This window comes from Lampris incognitus, chromosome 20, assembly GCF_029633865.1.
Source record: "Lampris incognitus isolate fLamInc1 chromosome 20, fLamInc1.hap2, whole genome shotgun sequence".
NCBI lineage: Eukaryota > Metazoa > Chordata > Actinopteri > Lampriformes > Lampridae > Lampris > Lampris incognitus.
In genome coordinates, this window is record NC_079230.1 from 5,761,874 (window position 1) to 5,772,332 (window position 10,459).

Consider the following 10,459-nt stretch of genomic DNA (forward strand, 5'->3'; position numbering starts at 1 on the left):
TGGCAGGACTGCCCCCCTCCCCCCTCTGTTGAAACTTCCTGACGAGGAGGCAACGTGAGAGGAGTTACCAAGTGAAAGCTGTGAGGGGGGAGACTTGGGGGGGGGGAGGGGGAGACTCTCTCCCACTGTGTGAGTGTGAGACTGTTCAGATGCACAGAGAATTAGAAATGCGCTCCTCCGCCTTTTGTCGCCACGCTGCGCATTCTCTCTCAGTATGGCACCCGGAGCCAGACGTGCGGCTGACGACTCTCCATGCCTCCATACATGACCACTTAACCATCCGGGGCGCTTAATTGGGGGGGAAAAGAACAAGAAGAAGAAAGACCCTGACAGACCAGGTCTACCTGCTGACACCTTGGCAGAAGGTAAGGTGCTTTAAGTTACACGGGGGAGATTTCTTTTTTTTTGCCTCACTTCATTTTGGGAGCTTGTCCCCCCCCCCCCCCCCTCAGGCTGATTCGAGGAGTTGCTCGTACTTGATGAGAAATTTCCCCTCAAAATTACCTTGACTTTCCTCCATCGGGAGTTGGCGTGTCGGCGTGTGGGTGAGGCAGGTCTGCGCGTCTGGATTTCCTCCTTCTTGGATTTCTTCCAGTTCCAAGTTGAAGCAGCGTTGGCGTTCGTTTCGCTCCAACAGACTTTTCCCGGTCGGTCGGTAGGAGGTATATCCATGTTAGCCGCATATTAGCCGTGAGCGCCAACTGATGCAATCCACTCTGTGCATAACTGTAGTCCACCGACTTCCGGTTTCTACTGCAGCGGTCACACCAGTTTCCTGTTTGTTGGCGCGCGCGCTGTTGACGATGGCGTGTTTTTTTTCGTGACGCCTGCAAGACTGACCACGGATAAATGTCAACCATACGCACACACGACTGTCGACAAACTTTCACCTGCGCCCTGCCAGCAGACGGGTGAAAGGTTTCAAGTTGTGCGTGTCAAGTTATGGTAAATCTTGCAGGCGTCGCCACAAATATGCCATTGCCAACGGCGCGCGCCAACAAACAGGAAACTGTTATGACCGCTGCGGTAGAAACCGGAAGTCAGTGGACTATGGTTATGTCCGGACTCATCCTCATCGTTGCCGACGTAAGTTGATATGTACAACATGAAACTTGTCCCACCCCCGTCTGCTGACAGGCGCGCGGGGGGGGGGAAGTTTGTCGACAGTTGTGTGCACGTGGTTGACATTTATCCGCGGTCAATCCTGCAGGTGTCACGAAAAAACATGCCATTGTCAACAGCGCGCGCCAACAAACAGGAAACTGGTATGACCGCTGCGGTAGAAACCGGAAGTCAGTGGACTACGGTTATGTCCGGACTCATCCTCATCATTGCGGACGTAACTTGATATGTACAACATGAAACTTGTCTGCTGGCAGGCGCGCGGGGGGGGGGTTTGTCGACAGTTGCGTCGCGAAAAAAATACGAGCCACGGAGCCCACGGACTGACCGCGGGGAGGCTATTCACGCGTGCGGTTTAATCGACCGGCGATCGCGCAGGTCAGCCTCCCCGATGACGTCATTACGTTCCGCAGGACCAGGCCACGGTGCGAAGCTGTGCTCGGTGAGACGGTAGAGAAACGAATGAATGAATGAATAAATAGAAGTACACGTTGCCATGGGGGGGGGGGGGTGCGAGCTGGTCCGACGTGACGGAAGAAAGGTAAGACGCGTCAAACTGTTTCATGTCCGTTAAACCGCAGGCGACTTCTGGCCGCTAGCTAGTGCGGCTAGCTAGCCGCTAGCTAGCTCGTTATTCGGCTGGTGGGACAGACTGGGGCGATGCTGTGTGAGCGTCTCAACGCTGCCCTGTTGTCTTTTCTTGTGGGGGGGGGCGGGGGTGAAAGGATGACGCTGCTATGAGTTGTTATAAAATGCGTAAATGTTGAGGCGACATTACTAAACTGTTAACGGAAGTCACGTGACATTAGTAATGGCGGCAGTCAAGTCAACAGTGGTTGAAGTTTGGACGTTCATCTGTTCCGTTGCCTACCAACACGAGAATCGCCGGTCCGGATCCCCGTGCGTTGCCTCCGGCTTGCTCGGGCGTCGTGTCTGCGGAGAAGCCGGATGTGGGTGTGTGCCCTGATCGCTACAGCAGCGCCTCCTCTGGTCGGTCGGGGCGCCTGTTCGAGGGGAAGGGGGGGGCGTGATCTTCCCACGCGCTGCGCCCCCCTGGTGAAACTGCTCACTGTCAGGTGAGAAGAAGCGGCTGGTGACTCCACATGTATGGGAGGAGACACGTGGTAGTCTGCAGCCCTCCCCCCCGGATCGGCAGAAGGGGGCGGAGCATCGAAGAGTGGGGTAATTGGCCAAGTACAATTGGAGGAGGGGGGAGGAAATGCCACAAAAAAACAAAAAATCAAAATAATTCAAATCAACAATCCACACAAAGGTGCGGCACATGAAAATCCTCCCCAGCGTGACTCCAAATAACCTTCTTCTTCTTTTTGGGGGGGGGGGCTGTGTGTGTCATCACAAAGGTGTAAAAGGGCGTCCTGTCCCTTTAACAAAGCAAGGCCGGACCGGTTTGTTATGACAGACGGCGGAGTGAAAGCAGCCACTCAGACGAGGTGAGCAGTCTCGGGCCGTTTCGTGCCTCCTCCTCTCGGGGCAGAGTGAGGCGTAATCTCTCACGAGTGCCTCGTTACGCAACGCCGAACCTGAAGCGCCGTCCTGCCTGCGTGGGAGCGGCTGATGCTCCCGCTTCCTCGCTGCTGCTGCTGCGCCGGTCCTCCCTGAGAGGGGGGCGCACTAAATCAGCCGGCCGTCCTCTGTCACCCGCCATCAAGAGTTCACTTTACGGCCTGGTGGCCTTCACGTGGTCGCATGTACCCCAGGACCCCCCCCCTTCCCCCCGTCTTCAGCACCGGCGGTGTTCACTGATGTGCCACTGAGGTCTGTGTGTGTGTGCTATCTTTCCAACCCAACACTACACAAGCTGATTTTACTAATTGACACAATTACGATCAGAAAGGAGGACTAATCGGTGAAATCAGCTGGAGCAGTGTTGGGCTGGAAATATATAAACCGCACACATACACACACACACACACACACAGACACACACACAGATGGACCCCCCATGGCACATCAGTGAACACCACTGATATAGACTGTGAACTAGTAGTGTGGGATGAAGTGCTAATTTTGAAGCAAGTGTGTGTGTGTGTGTGTGTGTGTGTCGCCTGGATGCAAGTAGGAGGTGTGTGATGGCAGGCCTGACACTGGGAGGCGTTGCAGAGAGTACAATGCTTCACCTTGCAGTCTTCTCGTGTGTCCTGACTAAACGGTGACATGGACTCTTTTAACGCTCCCGTGGACGAGCAGTGTCCCCTGCCGGCGGCACGTTAATATGATAATAATAATCATCATCACCATCATCATCATCATCAACATTACGTTTATGTAGCGCTTTTCTAGACACCCAAAGCGCTCATGTACAAGACATGATGTCATCAAATGTCACGTGTCACTCATGGCCAGGCCCCGCCTCGACCTCCGAGTCCCGGGTCAGCCTCCACTGCAAAATGACATGTGCACCATTTCTGTTTGCAGGGCAGTCGATTAAAACAAAGCCAGTATGGGAACACGTTTGACCACGGGCCCTTAGTGGGGTTAGTGGCATTTTAGAGGAGGCTGTCGGTTCATTTCTAAATATTAAGGAATGACTTTTCGGTGGCGCAGCGGTCAGCGCGGTCACCTCGCAGCACGAAGGTCCTGGGTTCGAGCCCCGGGGTAGTCCGACCTTGGGGGTCGTCCCGGGTCGTCCTCTGTGTGGAGTTGGCATGTTCTCCCCGTGTCTGCGTGGGTTTCCTCCGGGGGCGCCGGTTTCCTCCCACAGTCCAAAGACGTGTAGGTCAGGTGACATGTAGGTCAGGTGACATGTAGGTCAGGTGACATGTAGGTCAGGTGACATGTAGGTCAGGTGAATCGGCTGTAGTAAACTGCCCCTAGGTGTGTGTGTGTGTGTGTGTGTCTGTGGGCCCTGTGATGGCCTGGCGGCCTGTCCAGGGTGTCTCCCCGCCTGCCACCCAGGATGCTGGAGCCTATCCCAGACTGCTGGGATAGGCTCCAGCATCCCCTCGACCCTGAGAGCAGGATAAGCGGTTCGGATAATGGATGGATGGATGGATGGATGGATGGATGGATGGATGGATGGATGGATGGATGGAATGACGTATTTTGGAACGCCGACTTTTTCAACGCTTGGAAGTAAGGCGCAATCCTGGGTTACCCTCTCTACCAAAGCGTTGCTATGGGACCGTTAACACACAGACACACACAATTTTGTTTATCCATTCTTGTGGGGACAAAAAAAAAAACATTGGGTTAGAGTCAAAATAAATTTTTTGGGAGGGGGGGGGGTCCCCCATTTTTCTCCTCACTTGTACCCGGCCAATTACCCCGCTCTTCTGAGCTGTTCCGGTCGCTGCTCCACCCCCTCTGCAATGGCGGCAGAAACGTTAGTGGGCGTGGTTACGCTGTATGACTCCTAGGATTTCCTCCGTATCTTTGCTGTCTCTAGCGGCCGCAGGTGAGAATTACAGTCCAAAATGATTAAAAATGACTGTTTTAGAGGAAAATAATATTAACGCTGGAAAAAAGACACGCTGCGGTTTTCCCTGTGTACCACGTGCCTCCTCCCATACACGTGGAGTCGCCAGATGCTTCCTTTCACCTGACAGTGAGGAGTTTCACCAGGGGGACGTAGCCCGTGGGAGGGTCACGCTATTCCCCCCAGTTCCCCCTCCCCCCCCTCCAAACAGGCGTCCCGACCGACCAGAGGAGGCGCTAGTGCAGCGACCAGGACACACACCCACATCCGGCTTCCCCACCCGCAAACACGGCCAGTTGTGTCTGTAGGGACGCCCGACCAGACCGGGGGGTTACACGGGGATTCGAACCGGCGATCCCCGTGTTGGCAGACAGCGGAATAGACCGCCACGCTACCCGGACGCCCTAGGGTCCAAATTCTGTTTCCCTGACCTCAACCATAATATTAACCCTAGCCTTCATACCCGACCCAAGCCGAACCAGAAGCCCAACTGTAACCCCGCCCAGAAACCACCCTTTTCCTCATGGGGACCAAGGAAATGTCCCCACCAGGAAAGGGGTTTATGATTTTAGTCTCTTGATGAACACACACACACACACACACACACACACACACACACACACACCAACACGTCTACACCATCGTTGACCTCAGAAAGCAGCCTGCAGCGAGCCAGTAACTGGGTTACAAGGCAAATCAATGGCTAAGTGACAATTGATTTCTACCAATTAAGAAAAAAGCTCACACTGCTAATTGCCCTGATTCATCGACTGCACTATTGGACCTCATTCTGAGGGTGACACGGAGAAACCCCATCAGAGCAGGTCAACGAGGGGGAAGACGAGATCTGACTCAGCTTTAGTACTTCCATTTACTCGGAAACGCCCCGTAACACAAATTCGAAATGTTCTTATATGGTCCCCCCGCCCCACACACACACACTTCCCCGGTGACTTCCGGAGAGGTCAGAGTTCATGTTTACCTTAACCGACGTTGTTTTACGTGATGGAAACCACACATCAGCCCAGAGCAAGGCATGAAATGACCCGTGTTATGAGTTCCTGTCTAAAGCTGCTTCAGCAATAATGAAGGCAACCGTCCTCTTGTGGTCACTGTAACACAACCCTGTCACCGAGCAGCACCGCCGCACACATCTCTATCCATCCATCCATCCATCTATCATCTATCTGCCTGTCTGTCTTATCAATCTATCTGTCTGTCTGTCTATCTATCTATCTATCTATCTATCTATCTATCTATCTATCTATCTATCTATCTATCTATCTATCTATCTATCTATCTATCTATCTATCTATCTATCTATCTATCTATCTATCTATCTATCTATCTATCTATCTATCTATCTATCTATCTATCTATCTATCTGTCTGTCTGTCTGTCTGTCTGTCTGTCTGTCTGTCTGTCTGTCTGTCTGTCTGTCTGTCTCTAGAAACCAGTATGAAAAACCATATATTAACCTGCACCATATTTGAAATATTCAGTACCATCATTTCAAATAAAATTATAAAAAAATATATTAAAATATATATATAGAATATTAAAAAAATCTATAAATCCCTGTGTTCCCTCCGGCTTGGTTGGGCGTCCCTACAGACACAATTGGCCGTGTCTGCGGGTGGGAACTCGGATGTGGGTATGTGTCCTGGTCGCTGCACTAGCGCCTCCTCTGGTCGGTCGGGGCGCCTGTTCAGGGGGGGAGGGGGAACTGGGGGGAATAGCGTGATCCTCCCACGCGCTACGTCCCCCTGGTGAAACTCCTCACTGTCAGGTGAAAAGAAGCAGCTGGCGACTCCACCTGTACGGGAGGAGGCATGTGGTAGTCTGCAGCCCTCCTCGGATCGGCAGAGGGGGTGGAGCAGCGACCGGGACGGCTCGGAAGAGTGGGGTAATTGGCCAAGTACAATTGGAGAGAAAAGGGGAGAAAAATCCCTCCCCACCAAAAAGTTAAAAATATATAAGTTATAAAAAAATGTATATATATATATATATATATATAATTCACTGCTATGCACCAAATGCTATGCTATTGCCTTTGTGCACTGTGTGTTGACACCTAGTATGTCCTATGGGACTCGAACCTGTTTTGGGTTTTTTTTGGCCCTCACTGGCGTTGTGTCCTGCTGACTAGATCCTCCTTGCGCTGTATTAACTCAGACGTCACTTTGGATAAAAGCGTCTGCTACACGAAACTTGTTCCTCTGGATAATCACTTGGCTAGTTTTGTCTTTTCTCTGTTTTCGTAATATTTCTACCGGTGTTTATTTCCACTGTATACAAAACAAAGTGTGTGGTAAATATTTGATCGACCGATCCCCCGCCGCTAGCTTAGTAGCCCCCTTGAAACTAACTGGCTGTTGAACTTACCGATGACGTCACATCCGGACGTTCAGACAGACGTTTGTTAAAGGCGCAGTCCGCGTGTCGTCAGGACAGTGGCGTGCATTTGCGTCTCCGCGTAAATACTGCGACAAATACACAATCGCTCCAAAAGTCATCACGAGACTAGTACCCGGGGTAATGTCATTCGATTCGAGAAAGATCTGGGAGAATTAAGATCTAAAAGTTCGAGTACCAAATCGGTTAACTTGTGAGAACAGGAGCGACTTCCTGTACGTCAGAAGCGCAGCACAGGCAGTGAGTCATTTGCAAGTTGTCATTGTATCGGCAGCACTTGTTAATGTTTTCGAGTCAGAGCTTCAAATAGAAACAAAGCAAAACCAAGATCACACACACACACACACCATGTCGCCCTATACTTCTGGGGACCCTCATTGACTACATTCATTCCCTAGTCCTTAACCCTAACCTTAACCATCGTAACTACACGTCTAACCTTAACCTGATCTGAATTCTAACCTTAACCCTAAAACCAGGTCCTAACCCTAAAACCAGGTCCTAACCCCAAAACCAGGTCCTAACCCCAAAACCAGGTCCTAACCCCAAAACAGACCTGAAGTCTGAAGTGAGGACCAGATGAAATTTTCCCACTCTGATCTCAACTCAACCTGGTCCTAATAAGAATAGAGGTATAAGAACACACACACACACACACACACACACACACACACACACACACACACACACACCCGTCATGGTGAAGTGAGAGATACTTGTGCCGAGGCCTCTTCTGAGTCACCAATCAGCTGCTGTGTTTCTAAAATTAACTTTATTCACAGTTACGCCAACAGCCCTCATCTTCCTGTCTCCCACAGCCCGAGCGTTTATCCTGACTCATACTCATCACTCTGCGACCCTTTGCCACACACACACACACACACACACAGGCATTTTAATGGGCACCTGTGGTCTGCTGACAGGACCCGGTGCCCACCGCCGCCCCCTGTGGACGCGTGCGGCCCACTGTGATTATGTTGTTCCGTTTGTCGTCCTACACAGTGATGAGCTGCTGTCTGTACTGTCTATACTTGGCTGCTGGCACGGTCACTGTTCTGCTCATTGGCAGATTCACATCAAACCCTTGGGTGACTACCGAGGCGGGCTTGGTTTTGTTTCTATGTGTGTTTTCGAAGGTGTCGCAGAAAATGACGTCCTCTGTGAATGAATGATGATTTATTTCAAACATGTAAACAAGCAGGATATACCATACAGATAATACATTGCTGGCGGCACGTTGGCGCAGTGGTTTAGCGCGTTCACCTCACAGCCAGGAGGTCCTGGGTTCGAGACCTGGGGTAGTCTATCCTTGGTGGGTCATCCCGGGTCATCCTCTGTGTTGAGTTTGCATGTTCTCCCTGTGCTTGCGTGGGTTTCCTCCGGGAGCTAAGGATCCTAAGGCGTTCCCAGGCCAGATTGGACATGTAGTCCCTCCAGCGAGTTCTAGGTCCACCCCGGGGTCTCCACCCAGTTGGACGTGCCCGGAAAACCTCCAAAGGAAGGCGCCCAGGAGGCATCCTAATCAGATACCTGATCCACCTCAACGGGCTCCTTTCGACGTGAAGGAGCAGCGGATCTACTCCGATCTCCCTCCGGATGTCCGAGCTCCTCACCCTATCTCTAAGGCTGAGCCCAGACACCCTTACGGAGGAAACTCATTTCAGCCGCTTGTATCTGCGATCTCACCCTTTCGGTCACTACCCAAAGCTCATGACCATAGGTGAGGGTTGGAAGGAAGACTGACTGGTAAATTGAGAGCTTTGCCTCCCGGCTCAGCTCCCTCTTCACCACAACGGTCCGGTACAACGTCCGCATTACTGCTGATGCTGCACCAATCCACCTGTCAATCTCCCGCTCCATCCTACTCTCACTCATGAACAAGACCCCGAGATACTTGAACTCCTTCACTTGAGGCGACAACTCATCCCCAACCCGGAGGGAGCAATCCACCATTTTCCTGTAGAGAGCCACGGCCTCAGACTTGGAAGTGCTGACTCTCATCCCGGCCATTTCACACTCGGCTGCAAACCTCCCCAGTGCGCGCCGGCATCTGTATATATTAGTATATTCATATCTGTATATATGTAACCCGGTGGTAAAGGAGTATTAGAGTAAAGAAATTCATTTAAATCCTTATAAACTCGGAAACCACGATTCAAGTCCCTATTTCTGTTATATCGACATTTATGCTACTGTTGCTTTAAGAATGGGATGCGTATCGCTGACGCCATCACGCTGCCCGGAAGTGAACGATGTTCGGTGTGGCCACGTTTTGTTGGACCATGCAGAGCAGAGGAGGCGAACAATTGCAGACCAGATGATGGCGAGGGTTTTGTGTCCGCCATACGAGCTTTCAACCTTCGAGGTTTGTTAAAACCGTTTACAAATGTGAGTCGGACGATAAGAGTTTAGTTTGTATGACTTCGAGTTGCATATGTATGTTTGTGCATAAGAACAAGAGTTAGCTAATTGATTTCGCTGTTGTAGACTTCAAGGCAATAGGCTAATGCTAATGCAACGGTGTAATGGAGATTGTTTCATTTTTATATTTTCTCATTGTATTTTCAGTTGTGAATACCAAGAGTGGTGTATAATGCTGTTTATGTTCATCCACAGAAGCTGCCACTGCCGTGCTTATTGTATTTGTATATTTTTTTTTTGTATTTCGAGCTGCATTGAATTGAAACGGCTGTTCCCTCCAAAAAAACCCCTCTCACACCCACAGAGCTAAAGTGGGATGTTGTGAACCCCTTACCTTTTGTCTACCCATATTTTTAGTATCAGAATAAAGACCCTAAAATTATATTTGGATGTCCCGTGTGTAATTCCCCGGCTTTATATATTAGCCGGTGTATTACAGTATCTGCCTTTTTATGTCACACTTTGTTTTTGTCTGTTGTTTGTACAGAGGGCGTTTAGCCACATCGCCAAATACACAATTAAAAGACACACCGACAAAAGCCTGAACCTCATCCGTTTAAAGGGGTAGTTTGGTTTCTTTCTTTCTTTTTTACATTTTTACTATGTTGTCCTCTTTACAGAGTCAGACAAACTGAAGGTACGCTGACCGGCGAGTTTAGCCTCGCTTAGCTCAACTGCTGGACGTCTGCTGAAGTCATTCGCAGCCCAAATCAGAAGAAGGGAAGTACATCCTCTCCAGAGTTGTTAGCTTAGCGTTTACGGTACATCCTCCCCGGGGTTGTTAGCTTAGCGTTTACGGTACATCCTCCCCAGAGTTGTTAGCTTAGTGTTTACGGTACACCCTCCCCAGAGTTGTTAGCTTAGTGTTTACGGTACACCCTCTCCGGAGTTGTTAGCTTAGCATTTACGGTACATCCTCCCCAGAGTTGTTAGCTTAGCGTTTACGGTACATCCTCCCCAGAGTTGTTAGCTTAGCGTTACGGTACATCCTCCCCAGAGTTGTTAGCTTAGCGTTACGGTACATCCTCCCCAGAGTTGTTAGCTTAGTGTTTACGGTACACCCTC

At 50.6% G+C, this 10,459-nt stretch overlaps 1 protein-coding gene across 1 annotated transcript in view; it reads left to right on the top strand.

Moving 5' to 3' along the window:
• Positions 1 to 2,832: 2,832 nt before the first annotated feature.
• The window catches only part of LOC130130775 (equilibrative nucleoside transporter 2-like), a 331,770-nt gene continuing 324,143 nt past the window's right edge, over positions 2,833 to 10,459 (top strand). The window contains exon 1 of the mRNA XM_056300592.1: positions 2,833 to 2,844. The gene's annotated coding sequence lies outside the window, so the exon portion shown is untranslated. The remainder of the gene's footprint in view (positions 2,845 to 10,459) is intronic.